This window comes from Musca autumnalis, unplaced genomic scaffold (genome assembly GCF_047663935.1).
Source record: "Musca autumnalis isolate F117 unplaced genomic scaffold, ASM4766393v1 scaffold_2, whole genome shotgun sequence".
In the NCBI taxonomy this organism is placed as follows: Eukaryota; Metazoa; Arthropoda; class Insecta; order Diptera; family Muscidae; genus Musca; species Musca autumnalis.
Window position 1 is genome coordinate 35495686 of NW_027411755.1, and position 22184 is coordinate 35517869.

Consider the following 22184-nt stretch of genomic DNA (forward strand, 5'->3'; position numbering starts at 1 on the left):
ATTTGTTTTCAAAACTTCGAATATTTGTGGATGGTTTGAAATCACAAAAAAAAAACAAACGTGGTTTTTTTATATTAAACTTAAATTTTTTAAAAACTGTATTTTTTAACAATTATTTAAAAAAAGTGGATTTTTCAAAAATTATATTTTCCAAAAAAATATATATTTATATATATTGATTACTAAAAAATAAAAATTTTTAATTTTTAAAAAGTTTGTATTTCTTTTTTTAAAAAAAAATTTTGTTTCTAAAAATTTAAATTTTAACTTTTTAAAAATAGAGAAAATGGATTTTTTTAAAATTATTTTTTTTTAGGAAACGTGGATATTTAAAAAATATTTTTTCCATAAAACGTGAGGTTTAAAAAATATTTTTCAAACAACGTGTACTTTTAAAAAAACTTAGATTATTTTAAAATTAAAGAAGAACGAAACAGCAATAAAATTATGTATTTAAAATGATACTTGACTCTCTATTTAGCTATTATCTCCAACTTAAGATCTGAGTCCATCAACTTGAGCAAGCATGGTAATTGAGTATAAGCTTTCAATGTTTGCTAAACGAATGGGAGTGATTTTATTGAAATTTGGTCTCGCTTAAGTACCTCATATGAGAAGCGAGTTTCTCATCTAGTATTAGTTGTATACAAAAGGTATGTATGTACATAAGAGAAATTCTACTAATAAAAATTGGTCCGCTTCAAAATTAATTTATCCAAAAAAAATATTTAAAAAAAGTTGATTTTTAATAAATATCTTTTCCAATAAACGTGGGTTTTCAAAAAAATATTGATATTGAAATTGATTTCCAAAAAATATTTTTCAAAAAACGTGAACAATCAAAAAACGTAGATTATTTTAAAATTAATTTTTCAAAAAACGTTGTCTTTCAAAAAAAAATTTTACAGTGTTTTATTTTTAAACGTGATTTTTTTAAAGTTTTTAAAGCAACGCACATAGGTTTCAATCAGGAATTTTTTGGTCAAAACCCTATATTTGAAGTTGCAACATTTTAATTTGTTTTTGCGCAGAATATTAAAAAACACATCAAGTCAACCGAAAATAATTAGTTTTTGTAAATACCGTTAGTTTCCGTTGATTGGCGCAGTACCAAAGTTGATACTTTTTTATGTAAAAATAAAACAGACGTTGTGCTGTAAAATATACAATTTGTGTTGTATTGCGTCGCTGCATAGATGTACAGAAGTGAGACCGAAGTTATATGAATCGGGAAGCTGTTAGTGAGTACTTTCATAATATTTACAAAAAGAACGAAGAAATTTGTAAACTTAGCGTAATAAAAGCAATGTTTTTATATATATTGAAAATTATTTTTTACAAATATTTTTTTAAATATATTTAAACTTTTAAAAAAATTTCCAAATTTGTCCACCTCCAAATCGAATTTGGAAGCTTAGCAGGGGGTCTGTACTAATAAATTCAGAAGTCAAATCGTGCTCAAATTTGCCACAGTTAAAATAAAGTGGATTTTTCTATTTTAAGATGGGAGAATTTTTTGTAAATACCTGTTGTGACTGTACGTCGTATCCAATCGAAATAGAACGGTAATACCCACATCTATCAACCGATTTTCCTTAAAATTCATTTTTAAGGGTTTCAGAGTGTAGAAAACAAGTATGTATAATTTTTTTTGAAAATAGGTCCATTTTTTGTCGTAGCCCCCACATAAAAGTACCTTCCGATTTTAGATATTTTGTGGATTTTAGCGACACTTTATGACCGATTCGGCTGAAATTTTGTATTTTGACTTCTTGGAAGATATGAATCCTTCGTACCAAAAATTATTAACATAGGTCAATGTTTTGGTTTAGACCCCACACAACGGGACCACCCTGTTCAACAAATTTTGGCAGTTCTTGGTCATTTTGGTCGATAAAACGTAAGAATTGCTGTTTGTACACATTTATTATAAATAATAATTAATTTCAATACAAAATGGACGTTGAAATAGTTTTGGCCAGAAAATTTGGATTTGGGACCATTGTGCAACGTTGCCTTTCCTAAAATTATTTTTTCAATAAATGTGGTTTTTGTTTTACAAATATTATTAACCATTGATTTTTTTTAAAAATACCATTTTCAAAAATAAAATAAAAATTATATTTTCAAAAAACGTGGATTTTTAAAAATAATATTTTCAAAATTAAAATTTTTAAAAATAAAATTTTCAAAATTAAAATTTTTAAAAATAAAATTTTCAAAATTTAGATTTTTAAAAATAATATTTTTAAGATATGGATTTTTAATTTAATTTTTGTTTTAAATTCAAGTTTTAAAAATAATATTTTAAACAAAATGTGCATTTTTTAACAATATTTTCTAAAAACCTGGCCTCCAAAAACAATATTTTCAAATAATTTGGATTTATTGAATAACATTTTTAAAAAACGTTGTTATTTTTTAAATAATATTTTAAACAATCGTGAATTTTTTAAAAATAGTATTTCCAAAAATACACAAATTTTTTTAAGTTTATATTTAAAAAACGGTACTTTAAAAAACGTGAATTTAAAAAACAAAATTATCAAAAACGACATAGGGTAAGTGCTCCTAAGTCCGGCATGTGCCAGTAGTCGGCATCTTTTGCATTTGAACACAAATAACTAAAAATGACTATAACAAAATATGAACATGATTTTAAAATTACTTCGATAATATTGTCATCTAGAATTGTGTAAAATTTCATTGAACTTAGACCATTTGTTATATCGGAATTTTACTTTTTGTAGGAGTGTTAAATAAATGCTTTAAGGTATAATTATTAAAAATAACTCCAATAAAAATGAATTTTTATGCGATTTTAGGCCTAGTTTGAAGTACGTGCGTTTGTGGCATGCCGACAATTAGGTTATAGTTACCGACTATAGACAATAACTAATTTATTTAAGCTACATATTTAAATTTTCTTACTTTTTGATGCAAAATTAATTGGTATGTGAATGAGAAATGCAAAAAAAAAACTATTGGTTTTTCAAATAATTAAGTTTATGTTATAAACACCTAAAAAAGAAATTTGTACTGAATTCTAAATGTTAACAAAATCTTAAAATTATTTAATTATTAAAAGCAATATGGATTAAAATAAGAATTATTTGTGTAAAAGTGCATTTTTTGTTGTTTAAAATAAAGGAAACTATCAACTTATAACATTTCTTTACTAAAATACGACATGCCGACTAGTGGAACATGTCATGCCGACTATTGGGAAATGGTGCCGACTACTAGCAAAAAAGCACTATTTCACTAAGTTCGAATTTTTCTCAACTTTTATAAGTAATAGTTCCAAAAGTTTTTATTTCATCGAAAAGTAAACAAAATGTCGAAGCAAATAAGCTTTAGTTCAGAGTAATTGGAAAAATTTACTCGGAATGGTAAATGATTGAAGTTAGGCAAATCCTTAAAGTGCCGACTATTGGTGCACTTACCTAGGTGTTAAAATATCAAAAATCATAGATTTTTTTAAAAATAATATTTTCTCTTCAAAATGCAAAGAATTTTTCAAGAAACGTAGATTTTTTTTAGAAATAATTTAAGGCCGATAGCCCTACTTGCTAGTGCTTTTTAATAAAATTTTTATTATAATTTTTAATTGTAATAAATATTTTGAAAATACAATAAAAAATAAATAAAAAAACATTTTCTTTTCAACAAAATAAAGAATTTTTCCAGAAACGTATTTTCTTTAAGAAAAAACAAGGAAATTTTTAAAAATATTTTCTTTTCAAGGAACTGAGCTTTCTAAATTTTGTTACAACGTTTTTTTTTTTAACTAACGAAGATTATTTTAAAATGTTACTTACTTACTTAGTTGGCCCATTACAGAACATTTGTTCCATAGACCGAACTAAGAAAAGATCTCCATTCCTCTCTGTTTTTCGCTTGACTTTTTGGAATACCGCGCCTTTCCATTTCTTCATCCACTTGTATGCTCCATCGAAGCTTAGGCCTACCGATTCTGCGTGCACCGCCATGTGGCATGTATTCATACGCCTTTTTAGCGGGTTCATCATCGCTCATTCTCATGATATGGCCTAGCCAACGCAATCGTCCGTAGATCTTTCGAAGAATTTTCCTCTCAAACACACCAAGCACTGCCTTATCTGCTTGCGCAAGTACCCATGCTTCGGAGCCATGCATTAGCACGGGTAGTATCAGCGTTTTGTATAGTGTTATTTTTGTTTGACGAGATGTGGCTTTGTTTTTAAATTGCTTACTTAGACCATAGTAGCATCTGTTGGCCAATACAATTCTTCTTCTTATTTCACAACTGATGTTGTTTGTTGTGTTTATGGCAGTGCCGAGGTAGACGAAGTCTTTAACTACCTCAAAATTGTAGGTACCAACTTCCACAGTTGGCCCGAGCTCTATGGACGCTTTGCGCGTCGACACCATCAATTTGGTGTTTTCGCCGTTTACCGCCAGACCCACTTTCGCAGATTCTGCTTCGACCTTCCTAAAGGTATCAGTTACTTCCTTTACTGGCCGTCCCATGATGTCTATGTCATCAGCATAGGCAAGTAACATGTGGCTATTGGTGTAAATTGTGCCATTTCTTTTGACATTTGCATCTCGTATTACCTTTTCCAGCAAAATGTTGAATAGGTCACACGAAAGGCTGTCTCCTTGTCTGAAACCTCTTTTGGTACAAAATTCTTCGGAGAGGTTCTTTCCAATTTTAACCCAGCAAAATGTTTGCCTCCAAAGATGCAGTTAAATGATATGTACAAGTGATCTGGATGTGCATCAAATTATGCATTTTCACTGATGATTTTTACAAGAGCGTGACTACTGAAAGATGCACTCCAAAGCACTGCATTTTAACTAACCCTTTGGCACTGCATTTTAACCGACCCTTTGGCATTGCATTTTAACTAACCCTTTTGCACTGCATTTTAACTGACCCTCTGGCACTGCATTTTAACTGACCCTTTGGCATTGCATTTTAACTAACGCTTTGGGGTAGAATAGGAGGCAGTCCAAAGCACGTGTTTTGATACAGGCATTCTGCGCAAATTGTGCAAGCCATTACAAAATATTCCAGAACAAATAAAATGCATTTATTATTTGTGCAAAACAAAAATATTAACAACTTTATTACATTAACACAAATTATGAAAATTCTCCATTGAATTCAATCGCAAACATGCGTGTTTCCTCCGCTTGCATTTGTTCCAAGCTGAACTGTTTTTGCTTCATTTGCTAAATGGGTTGTCTTCCCATCACCAGTTAAGATTTCGACACGTACTCCAACAGCACTCCATTCGGAAATTTTCTTCTGGTGAGTTGCCGGAAAAATGTTCACAAATTAAATATTAAATATTATTTAGTTTGTATTAACAAATGTTTGGACATGTTAACACGCTTATCTCTTTTTGGAAAATGAAAGCCGCTGCCTGTAGAGATGTACAATCTGATTTATGTACATATAGGGATCTCTAACAACTGCTAATAAAATGTAGCGAACGGAGTGCCTTTTTCACGACTCCGTTTGGACTGCATCCGGATGCTGTTAAATTGTGAGGAATTGGAGTGCCTTTTTCACGACTCCGTTGAACTGCATCCGGATGTTGTTAAAATGTGACAAGTGGATGTGATTCTTTGGATTGCATCCAAATGCGGTTAAAATGTGAGGACTGGAGTGCCTTTTTCACGACTCCAGTTGAACTGCATCAAAACATGCCGTGACAGAACTAGTCCACATTGCACTACTTCCAATTTATTTTGCTGGGAACTGATGACCTAGTATCAGTTAGAGTCATCTTACAAAGCCGGATGAGCTTTGCGGGAATACCAAATTCAGACATTGCATGGAATACCTTTGATCGGAGGGGACTGTCGAATGCTGCTTTATAATCGACAAAAAGGTGAAATGTGTCGATCTGCATCTCTTGGGTCTTCTCTAGGATTTGCCGCAGGGTAAATATCTGGTCAATGGTGGACTTGCCAGGTCTAAAGCCACATTGGTATGGTCCAATTATCTTGTTGACCATAGGCTTTATTCGTTCGCACAGTATCCCTGACACTATCTTATAGGCAATAGGGAGTAGACTTATGCCCCTATAGTTGGAGCATACAGTCTTATCTCCTTTCTTGTGGACGGGACATAGGATGCTCAGGTTCCAATCGTCGGGTACGCGTTCTTCCTGCCAGATGGTGCTAAGTAGCTGATGCATACACCTTATCAGCGCGTCGCCTCCGGTTTTGAACAGCTCGGCTGGTAAGCCATCGGCTCCTGCTGCTTTATTATTCTTCAGCCGGTTGATTGCTGTTTTTACCTCATCTTGGCCGGGCGGTATACATTCTATACCATCTTCTGGGATTGGATCTGTGGTATCATCGTCTTCGCTACTATTGGATACCAGCAGATTGGAGAAATGTTCCTTCCATATCCTGAGCACGCTATCTGTATCTATTACCAGATTGCCTTGCTGGTCTCTACAGGAGGATGTGCCTGTACCAAAGCCATCTGTCAGTGAAACTCTTTGGTAGAATTTTCGGACTTCATTCTGGCTCCTGTACATCTCGATTTTTTCACACTTCCGCTTTTCCATTTCTCTCTTTTTCTTGCGGAAAAGACGTTTCTCTTCTCTCCTTTTCTCCCGATATCTCTCTCGTGCGCTACGCGTTGCTACTGATTGTAAAGTAGCTCTATATGCCGCATTTTTCTCTTCGGTAGCAGCACGACACTCCTGGTCATACCATGAATTCCTTTGTGGAGGTCTCTGGAATCCAAGTATGGATTTTGCGGCTGTTTGCATGGAGTGGGCAATATGTTGCCATTGTGCTGTTATGTTATCGGGACAAGGAGTGCTCGCGTTAAGCAATTGGGCTAGTTGAGTGGAATATGCTGTGGCTATCTGTTGTGTTTGCAGCCTATCGATGTCCAACTTCCGCGTTGTGTCTGTTCGTGCTTTATTTGCAACGTTTAGACGGGTACGTACCTTTGCTGCAACAAGGTAGTGGTCCGAATCAATGTTTGCGCCTCGGAACGATCGGACATCCAACACGCTCGATAAATGTCTTCCATCTATCACAACATGATCAATTTGATTACTTGTTCATTGATCTGGAGACAGCCAGGTGCCCTTATGAATATCGAGATGATTAAATCTGGTACTGCTAACTACCATGTTGTTTGCAGCTGCAAAGTCTATCAGCCTCATGCCATTGTCAGATGTTTCACTGTGGAGACTGAATTTCCCGACTGTTGGGCCAAAGATATTCTCCTTTCCAATTTTGGCATTAAAATCGCCTAGAATGATTTTAATGTCATGGGCAGGGCAACGGTCATATGTTTCTTCTAAGCGCTCGTAAAATATATCTTTGGTCTGTTCGTCCTTTTCTTCAGTGGGAGCATGAGCGCAAATAAAGCTGATGTTGAAGAATTTAGCTTTTATTCGAATTGCAGCAAGTCTTTCATTCACTGGGGTGAAGCTGGATACCAGATGTTTTAGTCTCCGACTAACTACGAATCCGCAACCAAACTCATGCTTTACGTCATGGCAGCTATAATACAGTGCGTCACCTTTAGGTGTTGTTGTGACGCCTTTCCCAATCCATCGTATTTCCTGTATGGCAGTAATATCGGCCTTGTACTTTTCAAGTACGTCTGCCAATGCGAAGACTGCACCTTCTCTATAAAGAGTGCGAACATTCCAGGTGCAGATTCGCAGATCATGGTCCTTAAAACGTTTGCGGGGTTCGTCAACTTTAGAGGGGTTTGTTTTTCTTTTCTTTCGTTTTTTCATAGTAGGATGTTTTTTCTAGGGGAGGGTTACTAACCCGACGCCCAAACCCAAGTTTTTAACGTTCTTATGGGTGAACGCGCGGCACATGTTAGCTCACTACCTTTAACGGGTGTTAAAGGCAGTTCCCCAGGTGACACCACGGGGAGGTCAGTGTCCACTTGAGATGAAAGAGGGACCAAGATAAATCCTGGGCTTTGCCATGTTAAAGCCGGTCAAGACCGTTGCTAGGTATCATTCATCCCCTGCGTCACATTTTAAAATGTATTTTTTTTAAAAAAACGTGCACTTCAAAAAGAATATTTAAAAAAACGGAAATTTTTTAAAAATTATTAAAACAAAAAAACAACAATTTATTTTTTCAGTAAATATATTAAAAATACAATTTTTAAAAACGTAGATTTTTTTCAAATATTATTTTGAAAAACGTTGGGTTTTTGAATATTATTTTCAAAAAAACGTTTATTTTTTAAATATTATTTACAAAAAACGTGGATTTTTTAGAAATAAATACCACTTTCTAAAATTATGGATTTTTTTAAAATAATCGTTGATTTTTTAAAAATAATATTTTCAAAAAAACGTGGATTGGTTAAAAGTTATATTTTCAAAAAAAGTGGATTTTTAAGAATAACTAGCAAAGTGCCCGCAACTTTGTATGCGGAAAGGATATAAAAAATAAACAATATTTAATATGGAAACTGCAAAAACTGAAAATTTTGTTGCACTAATACCAATTTTAAATAAATATTTATTTTTATTTTAGTACTGTACGCAAACCTTTAGTTCGATTTTCAAAAAGATCAGCCATATCTCATCCTTACACATTAACAGAGAGAGAGAGAGATCAACGTTGCACACCAATACTCATCCTAACTCCAAAAAATGCAGATTCCAGCACAGTCCCTACACCCAAAAACAAACTGAGTAAAATTAAGTACTTTTCGTATACTTATGGTACGTATTTCGACGACATATGTATCTCAACCATACACTGACATAAATACAAAATAATTACAGTAATCGTAATTCTAAATCTCAAGATTCCATCTGTATCCGTTCATCCAATTCCAATTGCACCAAACATATTATTATTTCGTACTCTTCGTGTCCACAAGTAAGATAAGATTATCATAATTCCAAATTTCAGGATTCCAGCTCTATCCGTTAAACCAAATCCAAATTGTACCACATTTAGAACAATTTAGAACTTTCGTACCCATAAGTACCAATTTTTAAAACTTCCTTAATGCAACAGGGCTACAATAATCATAATTTCAAATTGCAGGATTCCACCGCTATCCGTTCACCTAAATCCAAATTGTATCAAATTTAGTACTTTTCGTACCCATACGACTTTTCAAAACTACCTGAATCCTACTCTATTAATTCACCCAATTCCCCATTGTACCAAATTTAGTACCATTTATAACTTTTCGTTCCCATAAGTACGATTTTCCAAAACTACTTCAATCCTACGTCTCCGTCTCCTTTTAGAAGCACCACTTCCCAACCTTAATTTACATACCAAATTCCAAGTTTCTCAGTCATCACTAAGCTCTTTTATATGTACAGATGTTTTCAAAATTTAGATTTAAAAAAAAATATTTTTTAAATTTGGATATTTAATTTAATATTTCCAATATTTAGATTTTTAAAAATAATATTTTAACAATATTTTGCATTTTTAAAAATATTTTCTAAAGACCAGGATTTTTTAAAAAATAATATTTTCAGAAAACGTGAGTTTTCTAAAAATAATATTTTAAATAATTTGTATTTTTTAATTAATATTTAAAAAGCGTGGATTTTTTAAAAAGTTATATTTTCAAAAAACGTGAATTTTGTAAAAATAAAATTTCAAGAAAAAAAAAAACGTTTTATATTTTTTTATTGATATTAAAAAATGTTGATTGAAAAAACAATGTTTTAAAAATAACGTAGATTTAAAAACAAACAAAAAATAAAATTTTTAAAAAAGACGTAGATTTTTTAAAAAATAAAATTTTTTAAAAATCTTACATTTGTTTAAAAATAATATTTTATTTTATTTTTTATTTATTTATATTTATTTTTTAAACATTCGTTTTCTTATTTTTTAATGTGGGTTTTAAAAAAAATTGAAGTGGACTTTAAAAGAATGTCTTTTTTAAAAACGTGGGTCTTAAGCTATATTTCTATTTAATAAATATTTGTTATAAGAATAATATATTCTTTTCAAAAACCAAAAAAAAAATCAGAAAACGTGGATTTTTCTATTTTTTTTTTTTTTTTTTTAACTTTCTTAACTTGGAAAATTTTTAAAATTATTAAATAAACGTTAATTTTTAATTTTTTCAAACATTATTGGGCATATCTTTCCTTTAGGTTCCACCTGGTGGCATTTTCACCACTAAACTCAAATCTTGTCAAAATTTTGTTATTCCAGGTAAGTATTTCCCCCCGAGCACACCAGTATATATGTATGGAGAAAGTTAAATCCAACGGCGAAGGCCGGATTCTTAGAAACAATTTACAATTTAAAAGAAATTTTGATCCCATTCCCGAGATTTACACCTGTCCATAGGAGAAAGTCTTAAATCCACGGACGAAGGCCGTCAATTTAGAGAAATCCACGGACGAAGGCCGTCATTTTAGAGAAAAAATTACAATATAAAAGAAATGTTGATCCCATTCCCAAGATTTGCACCTGTCAATAGCAGAATGCCTTAAATCCCAGTCCGAAGGCCGGCTACTCAAAGCAAAGTTTCCCCACATATTTTGTATACTGGTGTGTTCAGGGGGACAAGACTTACCTGTAATAACAAAATTTTTAACGATTCGAGTTTAATAAATATGTTTAACTTAAGGCGAAGTAATTGTTTTGTGGAACTTTCGAGGCCTTTAACTGTGTTTTCAAACCACGTGGATTTCTTTAAATTGTTTTTTTTTTCCAAAAAGCGTAGATCTTTTCAAAATCATTCTAAATAATGTTCTTCTGTTGTTTTTAAATTTGAAGAAATCGTTTAGGTATTTGTAGAAAGAATTTTTGAAAAAAGAGTAGGTATTTTTTTATAAAATATTCTTCCAAAAAATAAAGAAGTTTTCAAAAAACGTGGGTTCTCTAATTTATTTAAAAGTTCGTTTTACAGTTTAAAAAAAAAATGTTTTTTTTAAGGGAGGCGTGCGTTTTTTGAAATTATTTATTCGGAAAACGTGATTAAAAAAAATATTTTTCCAGATACAAACGTGAATTTTTAAAAGAATTTCAGAAACCTGAATTTTAAACAATATATTTTTCAGAAAACTTAAATTGCTAGATTTTTTTTCAATAAAACTTCGACTTTTTTCAAAAATCGTGGGCTTTTAAGCAATATTTCTGTTTAATAAATTTTTGCAAGGAAGGTATTACAACATATAGCACCATTTTGGAAAGGTTAAAGTGTGAGCTACAATCTGGCTTACTTTAAATGGGACCCCATAATGGGCCCATTTTCGACTTTTTGAGGGTTTTATGGAAAAATCAGGGTCCGAAAATCAGTTTTTGGGTTATATCACCCGACCACCTGAAACTAACCCCATCATATGACCACTTGTTAGATAATTAGATTTCTATAACCTTTCCAATGATACCGATTTTGTAGCAATCGGTTAAGTAGAGCCATGTCTAACCCGGACTTTCGGGTCCAATAACCGGGTAACCGGGTCCGTCCCCCAAGAAAATTATACATTTTCGTGATCAGCGCAACAATATCTACCTCTGGAAAAAATTTCAGAAAAATCGGAGAGTTTTTACTAAACTAGAGTTAAGCCAAAATAAATTTTCGAGACCTCTTCCGTAAAAACCATAGTGATCCCTAAGATTTGACTACGGAAGACAACATTGAACCACACCGAGTTAACTTTGGGTAAAGTATATGACCACTTGTTAGATAGGTATTTCTATAAGCTTTCCAATGATACCCATTTTGTAGCAATCGGTTCAGTAGAGCCGGGTCTAACCCGGGTTTTGTACCCGGACTTTCGGGTCCAAAAACCGGGTAACCGGACTCGTCCCCCAAGAAAATTATACATTCCCATGATCAGCGCAACAATATCTACCTCTGGAAAAATTTCAAAAAAAATCGGAGAGTTTTTACTAAACTAGAGTTGTTCCGTTGCACCATCAAAACAAAGAACAGCTACACGACTATTGGCAATAAAAACAACAACAAAGCTATTCGCGTATACAACAAATAAGACAAATAAGAAAGAAGAAATCAAAAAATTGGACCTACATGAACTCTTCTCAATAAAGGGAAAAGATAAGGGAATGAAAAAACATAGAAGATGGTGATGTTGTTGTTGTTGTAGGTTTGTAAGCAAGCAACAAAAAAAACTAAACAACGCAACAAAACTTACCACAAAAAAAAGAAACAGGCAGACAAAAAATGTAATCCACAAGCAAATGAGGGGAAGATGATGGACAAAATGGCACACAAAGTAAAGTCGCAGTTGTTTTGCACGTTCGTTACAAACAAAGAAAAGTTAAGCGATATTTCCGCTTTACACGACGATTTTGCGATTTACACACAAATTAATTAAAGCACAACACTTTAAAACAGCGATCAACGCCTACACGTTAAAAAAATTTGAAATTCAATTTCAAATTGAAATCACTTTTTGTTATGTTTTCTTTAACTGTGATCACTCAATTATTTCTTTGTTGAAATTTATTTTTTTTCCTTTGCTGAACTCCTTTTCAAAGGCAACTAGGCACGTCTTGAAAATTGAAACTCCGTATTAAACGACTTGATAACACAGCGTCCGACAACGTTATGATCCCCGAATTGAATTTTGTTGTTATGCCCAAAGTTGCAAAATATCTCCATTAAAGAGTCTCTCTCGCTGTGTCTCTTTTTAAAAAACATAACAACAAACAAAAAGAGGAGATGACAATAATAACAGCAACAACAATGATCATGTTGTTTGTTGGACTCCATTTCATCTTCCACAAAAAAAGCAAAAAAAAAAGTTTTTTGTTGGTTTTGTTGTGATCCCACGGCAAAACATCGGCAACGCAACTTGAGCGAATCGCAAAAAAATAAACAAAACTTTTTTTGCATGGAAAGAATAAATATGTACATGTGCACACACTGTTACATGCCGATGATCTGAGAATATCGTTAAAACGAACGAAGCACCACTTTTGCAGAACTTTTGTTATTGGTATTGCTGATCTGCACAGTGGGTGAATATTTGAAAATTTTGAAAATAATGATCATCAATAAGGATTTGACTTTTAAAATACATCAATTAATAGGGAACAAGTCTCTTAGGGGCACCTCTCGGATCGGGCTAAAATAATGTCAAGAGCCGTATCACAGGAAGTATGGACATTTCCAGAAAGACTATATAGCTATATATACTATGCTAAAAGTTTCAGCTCGATCCGGAGCTGTCCCTAAACGAGACATAAGCCCAAATAAATCCTTATAAAGATGGTTAACCCCACAAAAAGCTCTATTGAAAACGGCGTTTTAGACGTAGATCGGGATATAAATTCAGCAATTATTAGCATCGTTCCTGCACTTTTTTTAATGGTAAAATTGTCAAAAGAACATACCGACGAAAATGAGTTCCACATACACATTTTTTCCAAAATAAAAGGGAACGGAAATTACAGATATGTCAAAAAATGGAAAAAATGTCAAAGTCTGCGTGTCAGCCAATCAGTAACCGGTAAACATATGTAGTTGTGTTCAAGGCAAATTTATAGCTTTGTTCCTTTACTTTTTTAGTAGTAAAAGTAGCAAAAGAGAGAAGTTCTATCTTCTCTCAGAAAACTGTGAAAGTTGCTCTCACGTAACAAGTTTTGTACAAAAGTAAAGAAACGGAAAAATAGTAGATCAGGCAGCAATGTCAAAAAACAAACATGGATGCTTAAAAAAATAACAAACAAAATAAATTTCACTGTTTTCTATTTGTATTTCACTGGTTTAAATTTTAATTATTTTATTTTATTTCTTTTTATTTTGCTTTGACAAAGCGCGTAGTTTTGTTTTTTCCTTTTGTCTTAATTGTCAAATAAATGTCAAATCAGCATTATGACAGATTTTCCACTTTTTACACAACGAAATTTGTCGAGCAGAATATAGTAAAAGAGAAAGCCATTTTGGCACTCTCTCCTCTCTCACTATCTTAAAAATTGCTTCCAGTTTTACTACTTTTTGGGGTTAAGGAACGCTTTCCGAGTTAACAATGGTAAAACTTGAAGAAACTTTAATGTAAAGGCACAAAGCTTATATAAGGTATATGCATGAATTACAACAACTAACACAAATTTACACAAACAACATTGTTGTTATTGAAAATTAATTGTCAAAGAAAATATTGAATAACAGGCTCGTTCCAATAATTTTTTTCTGGAAAAACAAATACATTTTGAAAATTCTCTAAAATAGAACAAATTTTATTCAAAATGTAAATATAACGCATTCAGAACTCTCGTAGGTAATTATACCCTCAGCATTTATGCTAACGAGGGTATATACACTTTCATACGGGCAAAATGTGCCTCATCGAAATAATGGTTTTAGACCCCAAGTATGTTTGTACGAAATATGTTTTAGACAATTTGGAGTTGATTTAGCCATGTCCGTCCGTCTGTATGGCTGGCTGGAGCGCACGATAACTTTTGAACGGATTAACCGATTCGGTCCAAAATTTGGCTTTCGTAATATTTTGTCCAAACTTAGTTTATGTTCGAAGATGGGTTATATCGGTCCACTCCTTCCGGCACCTCCCCCACAAAAGTTCGAAAATGTTTGGAAAATTTGTGCGCACCATAACTCTTCAAGGGAGTAACCAATTTGGTCCATACTTTGGACATTGTAAAATTTCTACCAGACTTAGATGAGGTTCCAATATAGACTCAATCGGTCCACACCTTCGGGTACCTCCCGCACGAAATTTCGAAAAAAGTTCAGTTTAGGACCTGCTCTCGAATCGCTTTGATTTTTGTTGTAACAACTTGTATTCACTGCCCCCCATACGATGTTACAAGTTTCATCAGGGGCAAGTCCACACTTCCGGAGAAAATAGCCTGAAATGTGCAAAAAAACTCCTTTGACACCGTGTGCAGTGGTTGGAGCGCAAGATAACTCTCGAACGGATCTGCTGATTCGGTCCAAAATATGGCCTTTGTAATATTTTGTGCAAACTTAGTTTAAGGCATATCGGTCCACTCCTTCAGGTACCTCCCCCACAAAAGTTCAAAAATTTTCGGAAAAATTGTGAGCACGATAACTATTGAAGGGAGCGACCGATTTGGTTCATACTTTACACATCTTAAGATATATAGGTTCGAATATGGACTGTATTTGTCCACTCCTTCGGGTACCTCCCACACAACATTTCGAAAAAGTTCACTTTAATACCTGCTCTCGAATCACTTTCGATTTTGTTGAAACAACTTGCACTCGCTGCCTCAAGTACGACGGTAAAAGTTTTTCTCAAGGGCAAGTCTATACTTCTTGAGAAAACCCCTATAGCACCATATGTAGTGGCTGGATAGCTCGAACCGAATACTGCGTTCGTCCACACTTTGGATATCGTAATATTTCTTTGAATATTAAATGAAATTCGAAGGTTGAAAATCCCACCCTAAATTCATAAGTTTTTTGGGAAAAAAGTGTTTCAATCCACACAGGCTGAGGGTATATCTCTGTCGGCAAAGCCGATTGATGCTTTTTTACTTGTTTTTATTAAACGTTTAGGATGAAAAACAGTATTTTATGGTAGAAAATTTCGAAGTTTCACCATTCTGATTACCAAAATGGCATAAAAAGCGAAATATTTGGAAATCATTAATCGATTATAGTGGTGCATCGTTTTCAATGCTCAGTTTAAAAATGTAAATTTTTTGGTTTCTGGTAAAATTTTAATATAACAGTACTGTAAACTGAATATTTTTGTATGCCATCTTAAAGACAACTTTTCAGTCTACAAATTTTTTTTGAATTATTAAAAAATCTTAACTCGTTTCCAAGTTATCACCGTTTACATTTTTTATTTCAGGTTGCATAATTTTCAGTGACATTCACTGTATGCAGTATGTAACAGTTACTTTATGAGCGCGATGTTCCATGTTAGGTTTCCATTACAGTTTTGTGTCTAAGTTATGGCCTAAGTATTTGGTTTGATCCATGGCACAATTACCCAGGTAGTGGTATCGTAAAATTTTGAATATGTTATGTCAAAATTTTCTTTATGTTGTTTAGGAAATTACAACAAAAATAATTGTTTTTATAAAGGGTTTTGACATTTCATATTCGAACAGCTGGTGTGATACCACTACCTTGGTAATTCTGCCATGGTTTGATCTGATAAGGGCATTTCTTGACCTTGTAATCGAGGTAATCAACGCTAGGGATATATGGGTGAATATTGCGAAAAGACTTGGTTCTGTGTCCCGACGCATTTAAGGTTAAAAATATTGAAAAAAAATAAATTCTTAGAAACGTAATAAGCAAGCGAGGCTCTAAAATCAAAGTAAAATATTCTACATATTTGTGCTCAAAAAAACACTGATATTCATTAATATTTCAAAATTTATTATTTACATGTAGTAGGCCGAGTTATTCTACAAGAATAAATTAAGATTTAAGATTAAGATTTTGATACATTTTAGTCGTGTCCCCTATTTTTTTTTTCATTCCCGTGGGCCAATGTGTTTATTAAGAAAAAAAATGCTTTAAACCGGTTTTTTTTGTTTATGTGTAATCTGCCAATGTAACGATAATTCCCGTTAGTTTAAAAAAAAATCGATAGAAGTGAAAAATATAGGCTGACTTCCGAAACGTCAGTTGCTTTTTATATGTGCATGAAACTAGGGTTTCTTAAGGCCTGGGTACATAAGCTACCTCGCCTGCTTGCCTTGCTTGCTTCTGATAAAAGAATAAAAAAGAAAAGGCCAACCCAATTCGAAATTTGCTCGCCCTTCTTTATTCTTTTATTTTTATTATGTCAGAAATGAAGCAGGAAAGCAAGGTAATCAGGCGAGGCAGCTTATGTACCCAGGCCTTTAGATTGAGTTCCATACTAGAGCAATTTTATGAAATCCCAGTAGAAGGGAACTCGATCTACGAACCCCTAGTTTCATGCACGAATACAAAGCAACTGAAGTTTCGGAAGTCAGCCATAGTCAGTTGTTTGAGAACTGTTGAAGTGTTTACTCATGGCGGAACAATATAAAAGTAACAGCAATACCCGGCTGACTGAACTGGGCTGTAATGTTAGTGTCAAATTCCATATAACATTTTATATTTTTTCCTATTTTCGATGTATAATAGGGATATACATATGTATATTTTTCAGGAAAAATATTTCATTCGGAAAAAAACTATTTCCCGTAAAAACTTCTTCATATAAATGATATGTAACCTCTTCCAAAATGACCCATCGCTAAGTAATGCATAAACTTGTCTTACAAAAAAGGATAAGCTGAAAAATATTTATTTAAACCCATTTTCGCACTTTGCCGTTTTCGATCTCCAAAACAAGTCTTTTCGCAATATTCACCCATATATTCTCAAATCCAAATTTGAACCCACAGTGTGGTATTCCTTTTTTTCCTCCTGTTGCAATTGTCATATTTTAATTTCTTTGTTTTTATGCTCCGATGTGCTTCGATCGTTTTAACATTGAAAGCGAACAAAGAAGAGCAACAACCAAAGAATAACAAGAAGACAAGCATAAACAAACGAAAAAAGACATTGAGCAGGAATTAATAATGAACAAAAACAACGGATAAGTGCAAAAACAAAACATCTTCCAATTAAAGCTCTCTGAGATACAAGTTCTTGTGGATGGTAAATTAAAATTGTGAGAGAATCAATTTAATACCAGGGATGGAAAGTATTATCAAGAGGGAATGCTTTGAACACTTTGTATTCTTTCCCATGGGCCTTTTAGAAATTAAGATTTGTGTAGTTTTCCTTTTAATTGCGGATTTGTTGTTTGCGTTTGCAGACTACATAACTAAAAGTAAAACATGTAACATTTCTCACGCACGATCTATGTCACGATCACATAATAGGTTGTATAATTTATAAATATTTATTAGATCAACAGCTAGTTATGAATGGGGGGATTTGGCCTAATTGATATGAATTAATTTAACGCAAGACCTAGACACAGCCCAAGGAAATGAGTATTGCATGTTGGTTGGTTAGGTAGCAAAATTAGTTTTAATAAAGACGAAAATAATCAGTAAAAGTGTATCAGCAGGTAGTGTTGCTCAAGGAGATTAAACAAATAAAACAAGTAAGAACGGCGTTAAGTTCAGCCGGGCCGAACTTGTTATACCCTCCACCACAAGTTGTATTGAAGTAAAATGGAATAATTAGTTTCCTTTCGTGTATGAAGAAGACTTAATACTAAATTTCAGCAATTTCGGTAAAACAATGTGAGGCACCATTCTATGGGGGCTATTTCAAAACGTCGATCTATACCGACAAATTTCTGACGGAAAGTTTTTAGGCTCAAAGAAGACTAAATACCAAATTTCCTATATTTCGGTAAGATAATGTGGCTAAAACTTAAAAAATACCGAAAATCAAGAAGTATGCTTCTATGGGAATATAGGAAGACGTGGACCTATACTGATAATACTCTTCTGGAATATTTTATAACTCTTGGAAGACAAAATAACGAATTTCAGTCATTTCGGTTGGATATTGACGTCACAATCATCAGTATTACTAAAATCGGGAGGTACCGTTCTATGGGGGCTATATCGAAATGTGGACCTATACCGACGAATTTTAGTCAGAAATGGGGCAATATGAAGGCGTGGACCTGTACAGACATATTTCTGGCGAACAGTTTTATATCACATTGAAGACTAAATACCAAATTTCAGCAATTTTGGTGGAATATTGAACACACAACCTTCAAAATACGAAAAATCGGGAGGTGCCTTTCCATGGGGGCTATATGAAGGCGTGGACCTATACCGACAAATTTAAAGGGGAAGTTTGAGTACCCCAACGAAGTTTAAATACCAAATTTCAGCCATTTCGGTGGAATATTGAGGCCACAACGTTCAAAATACCGAACATCGAGAGGTACTGTTCTATGGGGGCTTCGGGAGGTACCGTTCTATGGGGGCTATATGAAAGTGTGGACCGATACCGACAAAATTCTGGGGGAAAGTTTTATACCCCTAAAGAAGACTACGTACCAAATTTCAGCCATTTTGGTAGGATAATGAAGCTAAAACCCTAAAAATACCGAAAATCGGGAGGCACCGTTCTATGGGGGCTATATGAAGGTGTGGACCGATACCGACAAAATTCTGGGGGAATGTTTTATACCCCTAAAGAAGACTACGTACCAAATTTCAGCCATTTTGGTAGGATAATGAAGCTAAAACCTTAAAAATACCGAAAATCGGGAAGTACCGTTCTATGGGGGCTATATGAAGGTGTGGACCGATACCGACAAAATTCTGGGAGAAAGTTTTATACCCCTAAAGAAGACTACGTACCAAATTTCAGCCATTTTGGTAGGATAATGAAGCTAAAACCCTAAAAATAACGAAAATCGGGAGGTACCGTTCTATGGGGGCTATATGAAGGTGTGGACCGATACCGACAAAATTCTGGGGGAATTTTTTATACCCCTAAAGAAGACTACGTACCAAATTTCAGCCATTTTGGTAGGATAATGAAGCTAAAATCTTAAAAATACCGAAAATCGGGAGGTACCGTTCTATGGGGGCTATATCAAAACGTGGACCGATATATCCCATTTTCAATACCAACCATCCTGCAAGTAATGAAAACTTCTGTACCAAATTTTGACTATCTTTAAAATTGCGAGCTGTATCTTGATTTCAACAGACAGACAGACGGACGGACGGACGGACAGACGGACATGGTCAAATCGACATAGAATTTTATGCTGATCAATAATATATATACTTTATAGGGTCTCCGACGAATATTTCGATGTGTTACAAACGGAATGACAAATTTAATTATACCCTCCATATGGTGGAGGGTATAAAAAATTTAATTTTTGCAGATTTAAAAATATGACAATTAAAAAATAGTCAGTCGGCTTTGCCGACAGATATGTACATATATACCCTCAGCCAATGTGAAGTGAAACTTTCACCTACGGACAGATCGAATGTATTTAAGGTCTCTTTAGAATTTTGTGGCCCTTTTTGGACATTTCAACTTGCCGACAAAAATGTGGATTAGAAATTAACTGCACTTAGACACAAATGTTGAACCTTTGTGGGGGAGGTACCGATATGGGACATTTTAGAAGTTAAACTAAATTTTGACAAAATATTAGGAGATCCAAAGTTTGGACCAAATTGGTTGCCCTATTCAAGTGATATCGTCCTAGCATTTTAGTGACATTTTTTAAATATTGGGGAGAAGTACCGGAAGTTGTGGACCAGTATTGCCCCATGAAACTAAGTTTGGATATTATATGACAGAAGACCAAATGTTGGACCAAATAGGTTGAACAGTTCGAGAGTTATCGGGCTCTTCGACAGCCACATATGGTGACATAGGGATTTTTTACACCTTTCGGGGTGTTTTCCTAAGAAATATAGACTTGCCCCTGAATGCAAATCGCTTCAACAAAAATCAAAGTGATTCGAGAGCATGTCTGAAAGTGAACTTACCGGAAATTGTGTGTGAGACGTACCAGAAGGAGTAGACAAATATACATAGTCCATATTCGAACCTGATCTATATCTGGTAGATATATTAGGATGTGCAAAGTATGGATTACATCGGTCACTCCCTTCAAACGTTATCGTGCGCACAATTTTTCCGAACATTTTTGAACTTTTGTGGGGGAGGTACCTGAAGGAGTGGATATGGCTTATCTTCGAATTTAAACTATGTTTGGACAAAATAGGCCAAATTTTGGACCGAATCGGCAGATCCGTTCAAGAGTTATCTTGCTCTCCATCCACTACATATGGTGTTAGAGGCGCTTTTTGCATCTTTCAGGCTATTTTCTTAGGAAGTATGGACTTGCCCTGATGAAACTTGTACCGTCGTATGGGGGGCAATGAATACAAGTTGTTGCAACAAAAATCAAAGCGATTCGAGAGCAGGTCCTAAGGTGGACTTTTCCGAAATTTTGTGTGGGAGGTACCCGAAAGAGAGGACCGATTGAGTCCATATTGGTTACTACCTTCAAGAGTTATCGTACGCACAAATTTTTCGAACTTTTGTGGGGGAGGTACCGGAAGGAGTGGACCGATATAACCCATCTTCGAAATTAAACTAAGTTTGGGCAAAATGTTACGAAAGGCAAAATTTGAACCGAATCGGTTCATCCGTTGCAGAGTTATCGTGCGCTCCAGCCAGACAGACGGACGGACATTGCTCTATCGACTCCAAATTGTCTGAAACACATTTCGTCCAAACATACTTGGTGTCTAAAACCATTATTTCGATGAGGCACATTTTGCCCGTATGAAAGTGTATATACCCTCGTTAGCATAAATGCTGAGGGTATAAAAAGTAAAGGAACAAAGCTTTTATAATTCTAATGAACGACATTATAGCTGTGTTCCTTTACTTACCTGAGGTTACCATTTCTCCCATTTGTTACCATTTTTAACCTGCAAAGCGTTCCTTAACCCCGAAAAGTGGCAAAACTGGAAGCAATTTTTAAGAGAGTGAGAGCGGATATGGCCTTCTCTTCTACCACAGGCTACCAGCAAAATTTCTGCAGGTAAAAAATGGCAGAACTGATTTTTCGACTTTTGTTTGACGATTATTTCACAATGAAAAAAAAAATTTGACGATAAACAGAAGAAAAAGTCGAAAGCTGACAAAACTAAATTAAAAACTGTGAAATAAAAGGCGAAAATTGATTTTTATGTTTCTTTTTGACATTGCTGCCAGATATACCATTTTTCCGTTCCTTTACTTTTCTGGTAAAAATGTTCATGAGAGAGCAATTTTAAGCAACTTTGACACTTTTCTCTTTTACCACCCTTATGCTTGGTTTACATTACGAAATCCACTCGATTTCAACTGTCAATTCCTTTGCGTATACGTCAAATAAAAACTCATCTGAAATCCATTGGATTTCGTTTGACGTTTAATCAATGGAATTGACAGTTGAAATCGAGTGGATTTCCTAAATGTAAACCAAGCATTACCATTAAAAAAGTAAAGGAACAAAGCTTATAAAAACGTCTAAGGAGTCATTTCGAACATTGAATATCGGAAATTGGAGGATGCATTTCATCAATGTCACCCCCTGTTTTTGTAACTATTTTTTGTTCGTTCGTCTATATTCGTAATAATTTAGGCATCCATAGCTCAGCCCCCAGATGACATGCGGACCTAATCTTTCGTAGACGCGTTCCATATATAGTTAAGAATTCGTCTTTTAAAAATCAGAACTCTA

The 22184-nt window shown here is 34.0% G+C and overlaps 1 protein-coding gene across 2 annotated transcripts in view; it reads right to left on the reverse strand.

The window, feature by feature from the left end:
* The window catches only part of stai (stathmin), a 517066-nt gene extending 504227 nt beyond the window's left edge, over nucleotides 1–12839 (reverse strand). Inside the window, exon 1 of one of the 2 annotated variants that reach the window (XM_073967539.1) lies at nucleotides 12147–12839. The gene's annotated coding sequence lies outside the window, so the exon portion shown is untranslated. The remainder of the gene's footprint in view (nucleotides 1–12146) is intronic. The other variant, XM_073967532.1, reaches the window with a different exon arrangement.
* Between the last annotated feature and the right edge of the window lie 9345 nt (nucleotides 12840–22184).